Here is an 11984-nt window from a genome sequence, read left to right on the forward strand (position 1 = left end):
TGCATTTTCCAACACCGAGATAAAAGAGGGATTTGAGTATAACAAAGATATCAGTGCTCTCATTTCAATGATGTATTTTAATCATCCCAGGCATTGTATTGGCTTTTGTGTACAAGCAGAAGATAGACATTTTCCTGTAAAAATATTTCTGATTGTTTAACTCCTCAGAAGAAAGTGCTCTACATCTCAGGCTGGTATGTCATCTTGTCAGTGGAGATATCAGTCCGACTGCACAGCAAGCAGACTGATTTGTGGTGGTACATGACCAGGCTGAAGCCCAGTGTTTGGCCAAAGTAGGTAGTGTCACATTAATGCCTGTCATGTATTCTAAAGTCATAAATGTTTCTCAGAAAGCCTATACCTTGGAATGATTCCTTCAAGATAACATATGTTTGAGAGAGGGGTTTGTGTTGCCACATCTCCACACAAATGACAAGTATTACTGTCACCGTTCTTACTTTCTTGGAGTTTAACCCAATAGTCTCAATGGAGCTATAAGTTATCAATTGCTAGGAGCGCTGTGGGATATAGATGGTATGAAACAAATACAGCAGTGACGGAGGTAAGGCTAACTGAACATGAAAGCTGAGATGGAGGAATGAAGTATTTGAGTAGCCAACTGTTTGTAAGAAAATCTCTCCAGCAGCTGGAGGATGTAATCTGAACACCACTTCCAAATTTAGCAGAAGCTTCCAGACCTACAACTTTAACCCAGCCATACATATAGGGTAAGGCACCCCCTTGGTGTGACTTGGCAAAATCCATTTAAATGGACTTGCTCTCAACAGATAGCGGAGCCTATGTTGAGGAGCAGACAAACTAATTAGCTGTTATATTGGATAGCTTTGAACAGCACATGGAAGAGGAAAACATCCTGTTGGGTTTTTTCCCCCTCAGTAGTACATTGGTACCAAAATTTCTGTCATAACTGGAGTGAGACTGTGACACGTCTGCTCTGTCCAAGTGTGACATCCAGGAAAATTAGCAGTGACATTTCTTAGGCAGAGAAGAAAAAAAAATCAACCTGTTCTGTTTCTCAAATACGCTAAATTTGGTGCAGCTTCCACTGATACTATGGGTTGCCAGGCCTCAGAAGCCTCAAAAATGTATAATTTTTTCATAGCAAGTCTATGGGGCAACCAGCATGGCTCAGACATGATGATCTTGACTGTTTCAGGATGTGCACAGGCCTCTTTTTTGTCTGTAATGGTAGCATAAAATATTCTCTTGTCACCAGCTGGTTAATACACTTGTATTTACTGACCATGTGTGGTTCCTGATGGTGGCTAGACAGAAGCAGCCATCCTTTCACATGCAGTAGTGTTGCACCAAATGTGCAAAAAACTGACTACCTCATGATTTTGCTATTTTTCTAGGTTTTGCATCTGTATTTATTTTATTCTTCACTACAGGAAATACTCTTTGTAGAGCTCTATTACCCAGCTTTGACTGGATAAAAGAGAAGTGAAGGGAAAAAGAAAAAGGGCAACTAAATGGATTTTCCCTGACCACTCCTCCTTCACAGAATACAAACCCAAGGGTTTTCTGGACACAATCATATTTTTGTATTATAAACGGGATCCTAACCATGTTTCTGAGTCTGCACTAGACAGGGTTGGTCACAGAGAGCATGCTTTACAGAAATCATGGCTGATAGATAACACCACTAAAAGGAGAGATAAGAAAAGGAGATAGCTTATCCAAGGTTTTCTGTAGCTTCTTCACCACTGAAACTTGGGTATATTTTGTCGCTGAATTGGACCTTTTATTTACTAGTTTAAAATTTTACATGCCATTTTAATAGCACACATTGTACCCAAGGCTGTGCATTAAATGGGCTCAGGCACTGCTAACAACCTGCATGTTACAATTTTTATATTTTTTTTTAAAAAACCTTGTTATAGCATCAGCCATTAAGAATTTATTACTAGTGCATTTTAGGTGGTGCTTTACAGTCATTTAATTACAGCCATCTAGCAGTCATTACATACATATGCATTGAGAGCAAGAACCCTGGCTTCTACCTGCCAAGACCAGAGTTCAGGCCCTCAGGTGTCGGTGATGTCATCGGCATATGTAGGGAAACACAAACATTTAAAGCTGTGCAGGGAGCTGTGTTCCTCCTGACACTAGGTGTTCATGAAGTCATCAGCTGGAGCTAGAGCACTGTAAAGCTCTAAGGACCTGAACTTGGCTCTTGGCAAGCAAGCAAAGGAAAGTCAGTTCCCCTCCCGCCCTAGTCCCAGCAAAGATGCAGGGCTTTTGGCTGTTAGCACAGAAGTTCAGCTGCAAAACTGGGCCCTCTGGAGCGCCTTTGTACCATTAACCCAACTAGATCTGGTAGAGAATCAAACACACTGCATGTAAGCCAAAGGCAGCATCCAAAACACATCTACCACATCTTCGTGCTGTTGGTCGCTGTGACTGTATGCCCATGTTTGAGAGTTTCTCTAGCTCCCTGCCAGGCTACTGCCCTACATCAAACATTGTTGCTAGTGTCTCCTTCTGCAATGGATCTCAGCCATCAGTCTTGACCAATCATTGGTTCTAACAGTCTTCCTCCATTCAATACTGACATTTTTCACTCCCTTTTGATGAAACAAAAATCCCACCCTACAGTATTGTAGTACTAAACAGCTATTGGATGTGCCACACTCATAAGATGCTGTTGTTATTGCCATGCTCCCACTTGAAGAGAAGCTTGCCTAAGATTCAGTTCTTCTGTGTTAAGGCTTATTCTTCTCCTGTGCACAAGGGCTGTTGCATTGCTTCCAGCAATGACTTGTCCTTGTCTTATGCCCTCTGAATGGGTAAACTCAGTTTTAGCTTCTGGAGGCACTCTCAGAGAACTTGAAGGATGACATTTCTCTGCAAGACAAGCTGGCAAGTTGATGCAGTTTGCTGTAAATCAGGAGTAACGTGTGCTACTTTGACTTCCTCTTGGAGCTGCTAGCAATCAACTAGCTTGTCTGGCTGACACTGGTGTTTTGGTACAACCACTCCAAAGCTTTCACCATTCCCAAACAACACAAATCCTGGCTGCTTTTTTCCCATGACTTTTAGTAATGGTTTACCAGTATTTGCAGCCTGAAGTTGCAGAGAGCATGTAGAGCTCTCTTTACTGAATGATGTTAGTACAGCATGACTCTGCAGAGAGGGCTGCATACTCTTCATCGAGCTGATCTTCATTGAGCTGATCTAACTTTCCCAGGACACCTCCAAAATTATCTGAGGCAGGAGTCACGTTTGTTTCTTGCTTCAGCAATGTTCAGAGGCCAGTAATATCCTGTGTTGTGCTTTGCACAGATCCCCAGTTTGTAATGCAGTCCTTTAGCCTGTCCTGGGTTCCCACCAGAGTTTAGCAGGCCACATGTGAAGGTGAATAAGGCCACTGTAACAATAACTAATATAGCAGTGTCCTCCATCCCAGTACTGGAAACTACCAACTTCAGAATGCAAAGAATTTCATTAATAATGAATGGCTTCTGCCCTAAGGACTTAACCAAAAGGATGGCACAGTGCAAAGCCCTTCTCCCCTGTGACTAGCTCTGGTATGTTCTTCTATCATAAAAACAATATATTGCCTTTTGGGGGGAGGTGAGGAAGGGGGGGGGGTGGGGTGGTGTCTGTTTTGTTTAGAAGCACTGACAGCGTCACTGCTCTTTGTTCTTGTCCTGTGGTCTCTAGCAGGACCACAAATATACTTCTATGCCACATAACTTACTTGAGACAGCAGATACATATCCCTATGCTGGCCTAGCAGGAGGGTTGAGTAACCTGCTAGGAAGGAAGAAGGGAAACAGCAGGAGGTAGGCAGCTGCAGTTCTCGAGCAGTAGAATGTGTTTTATAGTTGTCTCTCAGTGATCCTGTGAGGAAGACACTGCTGTTCCCACTGCACAGGCAGAGGTGGTAAAGTTAAGTTGGACAATTTTTCTACATCTCTCTGCAAGTCAGAGATGGGAGGTAACCCAGGGACAGAGTGCTGTCAAACACTGGTACTATCTTCCTAATTGTTTCTTCATCTTTCTTTCTCTTGCCTCTCTGACCTGAAACTTTCTAGCAATGTGATAGCCATGGCGGGACTCAGAGGTTTGGAAGGATAGTTTTAGTAGCCTCTGTTTCTCACCAGTACCTTCCAGCAGAAAGATAAACCACAAAGCTGATAGCAGGCTCCTGTTGACCATGTTTCTGGCTACAGAGCTGGGAAGGATAAACACCTCCTTAAGCACTGCAAGACAGAACTAGAATGATAGAAAGGAATAGATATCCTCTCACAATGCAATAGCTAGAAGCAATCCAGCTGTTCTGTTTTATTGCCATCATCAGAACTATGGTCAGTCCCAGTGCAAGCTTGGCCACCTGTCAGATCAGGTTTGTGAACTAAAACTTAGTGGAATTTGACACGCTCTTGTCTTGGAGCACGCTGGTATGATCAATATAGACTCCTTCTATAGCAGTGACACAACATGTAAGCTACCCGTACAGTTCCAGATGTCCCTCATAAATCATTAAAATGCTGGCCAGTTCTAATCAGACCCTTTGGGGTATAACGTAATGTACTATTTGAGAACTAAACCAAATAAATCAAGTTAGTACAGAGGTCAGACTGAGACTGAGCAGAGCTGAGACTTGCTTGCTGATGTGTGTATAGTCTAAGAGATGCGACGGAAGGAGATAAAATCCCAAGTCAGCTAAGCAAATTGCTTTCTTCTCATTTTAAAATCTCACTACTAAGTCTCCTGAAGGGAAAAAAAAAACCCAAACCAACAAAAAAACCCCAACAGAAAGTTATTATATTCTGCAGCACAGATGATTTGAAGTCTAGAATTTCCCAGCAGTTGTGTTAGCTCTTGGGATTACAGGTATTTTTAAGTGTTTGTCCTTTAGGTTAACTGCTACCATATTTCTAAAACAAACTAGCAGTTAAAAGTATGTGCCCCCCAAATATCACAGATCACCTTGTACAAAAAGAATAGAATGCATGTTTATCTAGAGCATAGAAACCAATTAACCACTAGCAAAAGTAGTTCAGATCGCATTAGAACGCAGCTACTGTTTTTGCCTTCTGCAGTCCTGCCTGGGACACAAGAGGCAGCTTTGTGAAGGTGAGGGTGCTTTGCAATGCCCAAGTGGTGGGAACCAGTAAAAGCCTGTGTGCTGAGGTGTTGCTGCATAAACCCAAATAGTCAGCGCTTTCTCTTTGATACAGAAAAGGTGAAGCGTCATCTGCAGTTTTCAAGTGTTATGTGACTCTGAGGACAACATGGTATGGAGAAGAACCAATCTCCATGGCAAACATATAGTTTGGCCACCATAAATATTATCTGACACAGAATGATACCGAAGGCTAATTCCCGCATTCATGCTCTATCTGTATGTACCTTTTGTTTGTTACCTTATATTTAGAAGACACAGTTTGTGGCAGAAGATCCTGCTCTGCATGGACTCTGCAGATACTAAAGCTATGTAACTCTCAGTACAGATGTTTCATTCCCCTTGCTTTCCCCAACACATTTTTTGTCAAACCTGTCTGTTTGGCCTACATTGGGCAGAGTGCTTTTAAAGCCTATACAGCAGAATAGCTTAGCACCTGAGCTTTACCTGTAGAGCTGTATTTTTAGTAGTGGTCTGCGGGGAAGGCTGTCAGAGGACCCAGCAGGCATGAATATCAGAAAAGGGTTTTGCTCTAATCCTGCAAAAGCTGCTGTTATGCTGAGTGCAGGCTTTGCTGTGGGGAGGTGAAAGTCGTATGAACTCCTGGCATTCATGCTGGTGGCTCTTGAGCTGAAACGTCTGGAGAGCAGCGCCAGGAACTGATCTCAGACTTTGTCTTTGGTAATGCAAACCAGTAATCCAGGAAGTCACCATAAAACAGTGAACAAAGTCTCTGTGAGATACTGGCATTAAATAAAAGAGTTAGCCAAAACCAGGGCAGTAAATAACTGGTGGTGAACAGAGTGGAACTTCAGCTGTTTGAAGGATGCACCAACACCAAAATGGGTGCATGCATGGAGCAAGGTGGATTAATATTGTGTTGTATTTTTAATTAAATGCAAACCAAGTCTGAATTTCTTTTAGGCCTGATGGAGAAATAGCTGAAACACAGATGGCAACACAATAATCAGTTTCATTGGTGGTGCAGCACAGCTTGTTGTGGGAACTTAATGAAGATTTGTTGGTCAACCACTATCTCCTAACCCACTTAACATGCTCTCCATTTAATTTGTATTGCTATTGTAGTAAAATTGGAGTCCCCAGGTCAGACTCAGCTTTCATGACTCTTGCAGTCTCTGCAGTGTCAGCAGGAAGCATGAACCAAAGCCTAAACTCAAGCAATGTGTATTTCTCTTAATGAAACCCAAAGCCAGGTGAAATATTTGGAAGAGAGGAAACAGGATATGGATTCCCTTTGGGGACTAAGGGGAGGTTCATAGTACTGAGAAACTTGGCCCATGTTTCTGGTCTCCTCCCTTTCTACTCCACAAAGGACTTGTAGCATTTTTAGGCAAACATGGATCCATCATATGTTGTGAGAGAACCTTATGGGAAATTTGGTGATTCCTGCACTCCAGGGCAGAGGAAACCTGTATTTCTGCTCTGGGTTTTTATGAAAGTAGAAAGACGAAATTCAAAATAAAACACAGCAGATGAGAATCTCATGGAGACAGACACTGGGAAATGTTTAGACAAGCTTTATCCCCAGTCCTTGAGCTCAGGATTTAGCAACTAAAGCATAGAAAGACTTCAGAAAGACAATGAAATGCATTTTGGCTTCAAACACATTTCCTCCAGAATCCAATGAGAGTTGTGCATGTGACTGTGAAGGTAGAATGTAGCCAGCAGTATGGGGAATAGATGTAATGTGAGAAACTCTCATGCTATATTATTATAGTCTGAATTGTTTCCATCATTTTGGGTTAAGTAATTCCCCACTATCCATCTCAAAAGTGCAAACAGTACAGCCTTGATGTGCCTCAGGGAAAGGAAGCAAACCAGCCTTTGAATCCTTACCCAACCTTACTGCTCGTATTTTGCTTTCTGTTCAAATCCTTTAATATTTCATTCCCATAAAAAAATATTTACCAGGGGGTTTTGTGGCAGCAGTGAGACTGTGTTTATTATTTTAGGAACACCACACGACTGGCTTTAGAGAACAGACAAGGCAGGAGCATGGAGTGCTGCAAATCTATCAGGGAACAGCATATTTTCCACCTGTTGAGGCAGCAACCACAATACAGATGCACATAATAATTACCTGCATCTCAAAAGCAGCACCAAGTCCTGCACCTTCTGCTCCCCACCTAGCAGACAGCTTGATAACAGAATTAGAAGAGAGGAACACCAAGAGAATAGGGTAGGTAGTGCTTTGTGAAGAACCAAAGAACAGCTCTTATTAAAGAGCAACTGGAAGGTGGAAGATGAGAAGGAAAGATCTGAGGCACCGTGATGCTAAAAGATGAGTAGAGCTAAGGAACTACAGGAGTCTGCCTTATTTTTAGAGTTGTGGTCAGGTTTTCACTAATACCTTTTCCAAGGCTGCTCTCACTTGTGCTCTTAACATCAGAGATAATTTCGACTGATAAGCAGGTGCCACACATGCCTGTTAGAGCCCCACCGTTTCCCAGAGATGGATGGTCCTGCAGCAGCACAAGGAGCACAAACCCCTGTTAGTGTAAGGTGCCTCACCTGAGTAAGTAACACCACAAGTGACCGTGACCCTGTGCTACAATCCTGTTCTTCTTCCTCCCCCTGATATCTGGCATTGGGTGAGTGCTGAAGCTGTGCTACACTTTTGTTTACAGGTGCCCTAGAGCATCTGGTATAAGGAGAAGGGCTGAGGACAGGGAGAAGGATAGGGATGCACAGCAGGTGAAGCACCTTCAGTTCCTGCTAAAGTGCTGAGCTTTCTGAGGCTATTTTTCTCCCCTTCCTCTGACTACAAAGAAGAAAGAGGTGACATTTGGCTGGGTGAGGACTACCACAGCCCAAACCACATAAGCTCTGGAGTGGTTTATACCATGGTAGTTCCTTACTTGCAGAAAGGAACATATCCTTCCTAGCAGGGATTTGCAGGGGAAGGGAATGATCTCAGCCCTGATTTAATCTTGACAGAAGCAGATGATGAGAAGTCTGTGTGCTGAGTTGGAGTTTTCCTTTGAATTCCTATGGTGTTGAAGGCAGTACTATAAATAGAGACAGTATCCTTTTTACCCTGGTACAATTCTGTCTCCAGCCTCCCATACAGACAGCAAGTCTGCTGGTAGGGTTTTAGGAGGAATTAATTTAACCCAGTCTTCTCTTTCTGTACTTTTTTACTCCAACCATCCCAATGACTTCCACAGCCATACAAACATATTTCCTCAATAAAAATGTTCTGAGGAAGGCTGCTGATATTAAAAATCCCTCTATCCTAGTTATAAATAATTCATGGAAGGCTGAAAATACACAGAGTTGGGGGGGGGGGGGGGAAGGTGTGTGTGTGAGAATAATTCCCCTTTCAAACTTCTTAATCTCTTTTGTTTTTTTCTCTCCAGGTTTTGATTTTGAACGGCACAGCATTTTATTCATAGTCTGTTTCACATTTTCTCCAGCATAACTGGCTGGCCAGTTTCCCTTCCCAGTAAGGACTCCTGTGAACATCAGCTGAAAAGAACACCCAGATACAGTGGTTTATGGCTATTACCTTTAAGATAGATCCATAAGAAATAAATGCAAGGTAGATTAGTGTTTAAAAAAAAAATCAACCAAACCAAAACAACCCACCCAACAACAAACAAACAAAGCAAAAAAAAACCCAACCAACTCAGATTTAAGCATCTTTCTCAGTGAGAGATCCTCAGCCTGGGAATTCATGGAAAGCAAACTAGAATTTCACAAGTATTGGAGTTTCTGAGTGAAATGGCAAAGAACGGTAATCTGGCCTAGCCCTGCAGTTGTCTCACTGCTTGTGGAGCTGGCTGTAGTTAAAATCATGCTGCTCAGTGCATGTATTGAGTTCACTGGGAGCTGGTTTGCAAACAAGCTTAAAAGTACTTGCCTGGTAGTCGAAGCTCCTGCGCTGCGGTGTCTTGGTTTACTTTTGTTTGAATAATGCCACTTAGTTTCCTTCTAATGTGCCAGTTGCACAACAGCTCTCGAGCCTCTCTGTGTTCATCTTATTCAAAGTCTATTTTTAATTGTGTTAATGATAAACCATAATCCCCTACTCGCTTTGGACCTGCAAGCATCAGCTCGAGCGAGGCGACTGGAGGGCAGCAGCAGTGGGAGGCTGAGTTGTGACAGAGGCCGGTCGTCAGGTGGTGTAAGCAGATGTGACCCGGCCGGCCTTGCTGAAGCTGCACAGGTCTACGCTCGGTATACTCGTGCTGGTGGCCATGTTAGGGTTTGCACCAGAGGTGTGCAAGGTGATGTGGTGGTGGTTTACCCTAGACAAACGGGGTTTTGCCTTGTGTGCTTGTTGGCAGAGCAGTTGTGGCTCATCCGCGATGTAACTGAGGGGCGACTGGGCTTATTCCAGGCCCACCCACGTAGGTGGGCACCTGCGTTCATCCTTGCAGGGGACCGGTCGGGTCTGACCCTAGCCGTGTGCGTGGGTGGTAGGTCGGGGTTGCCCCGGCACGCGTGTTCTGCCGCTGGGCGCTCCCTCGGCGGGGCGAGTGTGGGTGGGCTGTGCCCCAGCCTCCCGGGCGGCACAGGGCGCCTGGGGCGTGCCGGGGTGGGCGCGCTCCCACGCAGAGCTCCCCGCAGAGCTCCCCGCATCGCCTGCTCCGTTTTCCGAATTCGGAACAAACGGGCCAACCCGGGCTTGAGGTTCGGGGACGGCTGGGCAACGGCCACCACTTGCCGCAGCCCCGCCGGCTCTCTGCGGCCCCGCTCCCCTCGTCGCCACCCGCCGAGGAGCCGCCCGGGCCGACGCCGCCACCTGGCGGATCGGTGCTGTGACTAACGGGAGGAGAGGGCCAGGCAAGAGGCCATATGGGTGCGCCTTACTCGCTCTCAGCCCGTGCCTTGCCTGCACCCTGCCTGCCCTGCATCTTCTGGGGGTGAACGGTGTGTGCGGCATCATGGCCTGAAGCATTGCATGCTGCCTGTTACTCTGCAGCGCTTACAGGAATTTGCCATCAAAGTAAAGGGCAGGTTTCCGGTTGCACCAACCAGTGTTTTAAAAGCACCCAAGTCACATGAAATGCGTTCAGTTTAAAGGTTCTCTTGTATGCCCTTTGGTCTACAGCCAAAACTGGCTGTCTGGCCTCAGTCCTGCTGCTGCTAAGGCAAGGAGAGTTTTCCTGGAGGTTGGGATTGTGAGAAACACTTGTGCTCGGTGCTGGAGGCATCTCTCCAACCAGACCCAGTAGTCCTTTTTCTCCAGTTGAAAGTTGAAATTACTTTGTTAGAGTTGACTGGTAAATGCACATTAAATTTTGGGTTGGGTCTGAAGCTGATCATTCCTGCTGCTGTATTTCTGTTCATCTTGCAGAGCAGCCCGGAGCTCTTACTTCCTTATGCAGGGAGCTAAAGCAAAGAACTCCAGCACTGCTTTCCTGCTGCTCACGGCTGTCCAGTTCCCAGGGTTAGTCCACAGCAAAGCCCCCTGAGATGCTCGGTGTGAGGGTCAGGACCTCAATGCCAGATGCTCTGCTTTGGCTCCTATAGCCTGCAGATGCAGATATCACTGAAGAACATTATAAAAGGTGGTGAGTAGTCTGTCCTGAAGGCAGAAGTCTGCCTTGTAGGCAGCACTGGGAACGACAAGGAATGTTTTCCTTGTTGCTGCCTTTTCTTGAGTAGCCAGCTCACATGGTGGGGAGTATTCATGCCTCGGCATTCCTGAATTTGGTACTAAGAATGCAAACAACTGCCATCCCCTGGCTGCCTTTGTGCTGTGAATGTTTGTCTGCTGGGAATCGAGAGCCAGATGTGCTTCACATAGTTTCCGAGCAGCACTGATCCGTCAGATGACAGTAGCTATTGAGTGCTCTTATGGTGGCCCAGAGACACAAAGATGAAAGCCTGATGCCTGTCAGCACCTTCCCTGCCATTCCTGTGTCCCTTCAGTTTTCACTTTAGTCCTCTTACAAAAGCAAATGCCACAGAATGCGATGTTGCAATCTTAATGACATTTAATTTTGAGGGAAAAAAAAATCCCAAGCTTTATGATGTTGAACTGTCAGACAAATTTGGGGTATGCTGAACTTTGTTGGTGAATGCTTCCTTGCACCCTCTCCCATTGCCATGAAGCTGTTTGGAGCCTCAACTGGGATCCCACCTTCTTTTTCAGAGAAGTTTTTCACAGCATCTCATGGGTAAATATTTCTAGGGAAGATGAACAATATTTGACTGCTATCTCAAGTAGAGGTATTTTCATGGAAGAAAAAATACTAGTTTGCTGAATAGTCAGAGGGAAAACTTGGAATAATTTCTTCAAGAGTGGCTTGTGTTATTTCCCATCTGCTCTGCCTTTTACCCCCAACTCAGTGGTTCTACCAATTGTAAAACCAATAACTAAACAGTGCCAGGTTCGAGTCTTAAAATACAAACCACTTTAGATACAAGGGGCAAAAGAGCAAAAGGCGAGGGAGTGGGGGTTGGTGGTGGTTCATAAAAAAACTTCTAAGCATTATTGTAGCGTAAATAATATGACATATTTCACCTCAAATAGCCTAACACTTCATAAAGTGATATGAGCTTCACTAGCTGCTGAAACACAGCTATTTCTGAAGTGGAACTTGATATCTCTCTCTTTTTTTCTTCTTCTTTTTTTTTTTTTTTTTCCTTTTCACCAGCAGAGAGCAATGTTTTAAGGTGGAGAGTGAAGAACACAATGTACAACCTATCACAAGTGTAATTTTGGAGAGCCTTGCAAAATGGAAAGATCAGGTAAAACCTCCTTTTAGTAATTATACACATTCAAGTGTATCATAAATGTTTGTCCTTAATTTAAAGATGCAATTAATTTAAAACAGATACAGGAAACTCGATTATA

The 11984-nt window shown here is 44.4% G+C and overlaps 1 protein-coding gene across 1 annotated transcript in view; it reads right to left on the bottom strand.

Annotated features, from left to right (window-relative positions):
- Window positions 1–9245, bottom strand: part of DUSP29 (dual specificity phosphatase 29) — a 65017-nt gene extending 55772 nt beyond the window's left edge. Inside the window, exon 1 of the mRNA XM_068139864.1 lies at window positions 9039–9245. The gene's annotated coding sequence lies outside the window, so the exon portion shown is untranslated. The remainder of the gene's footprint in view (window positions 1–9038) is intronic.
- Window positions 9246–11984: the final 2739 nt, after the last annotated feature.

The sequence above is a fragment of the Melanerpes formicivorus genome, unplaced genomic scaffold, assembly GCF_026170545.1.
Source record: "Melanerpes formicivorus ecotype bairdi unplaced genomic scaffold, bMelFor1.0.p_v2 SCAF_6, whole genome shotgun sequence".
NCBI lineage: Eukaryota > Metazoa > Chordata > Aves > Piciformes > Picidae > Melanerpes > Melanerpes formicivorus.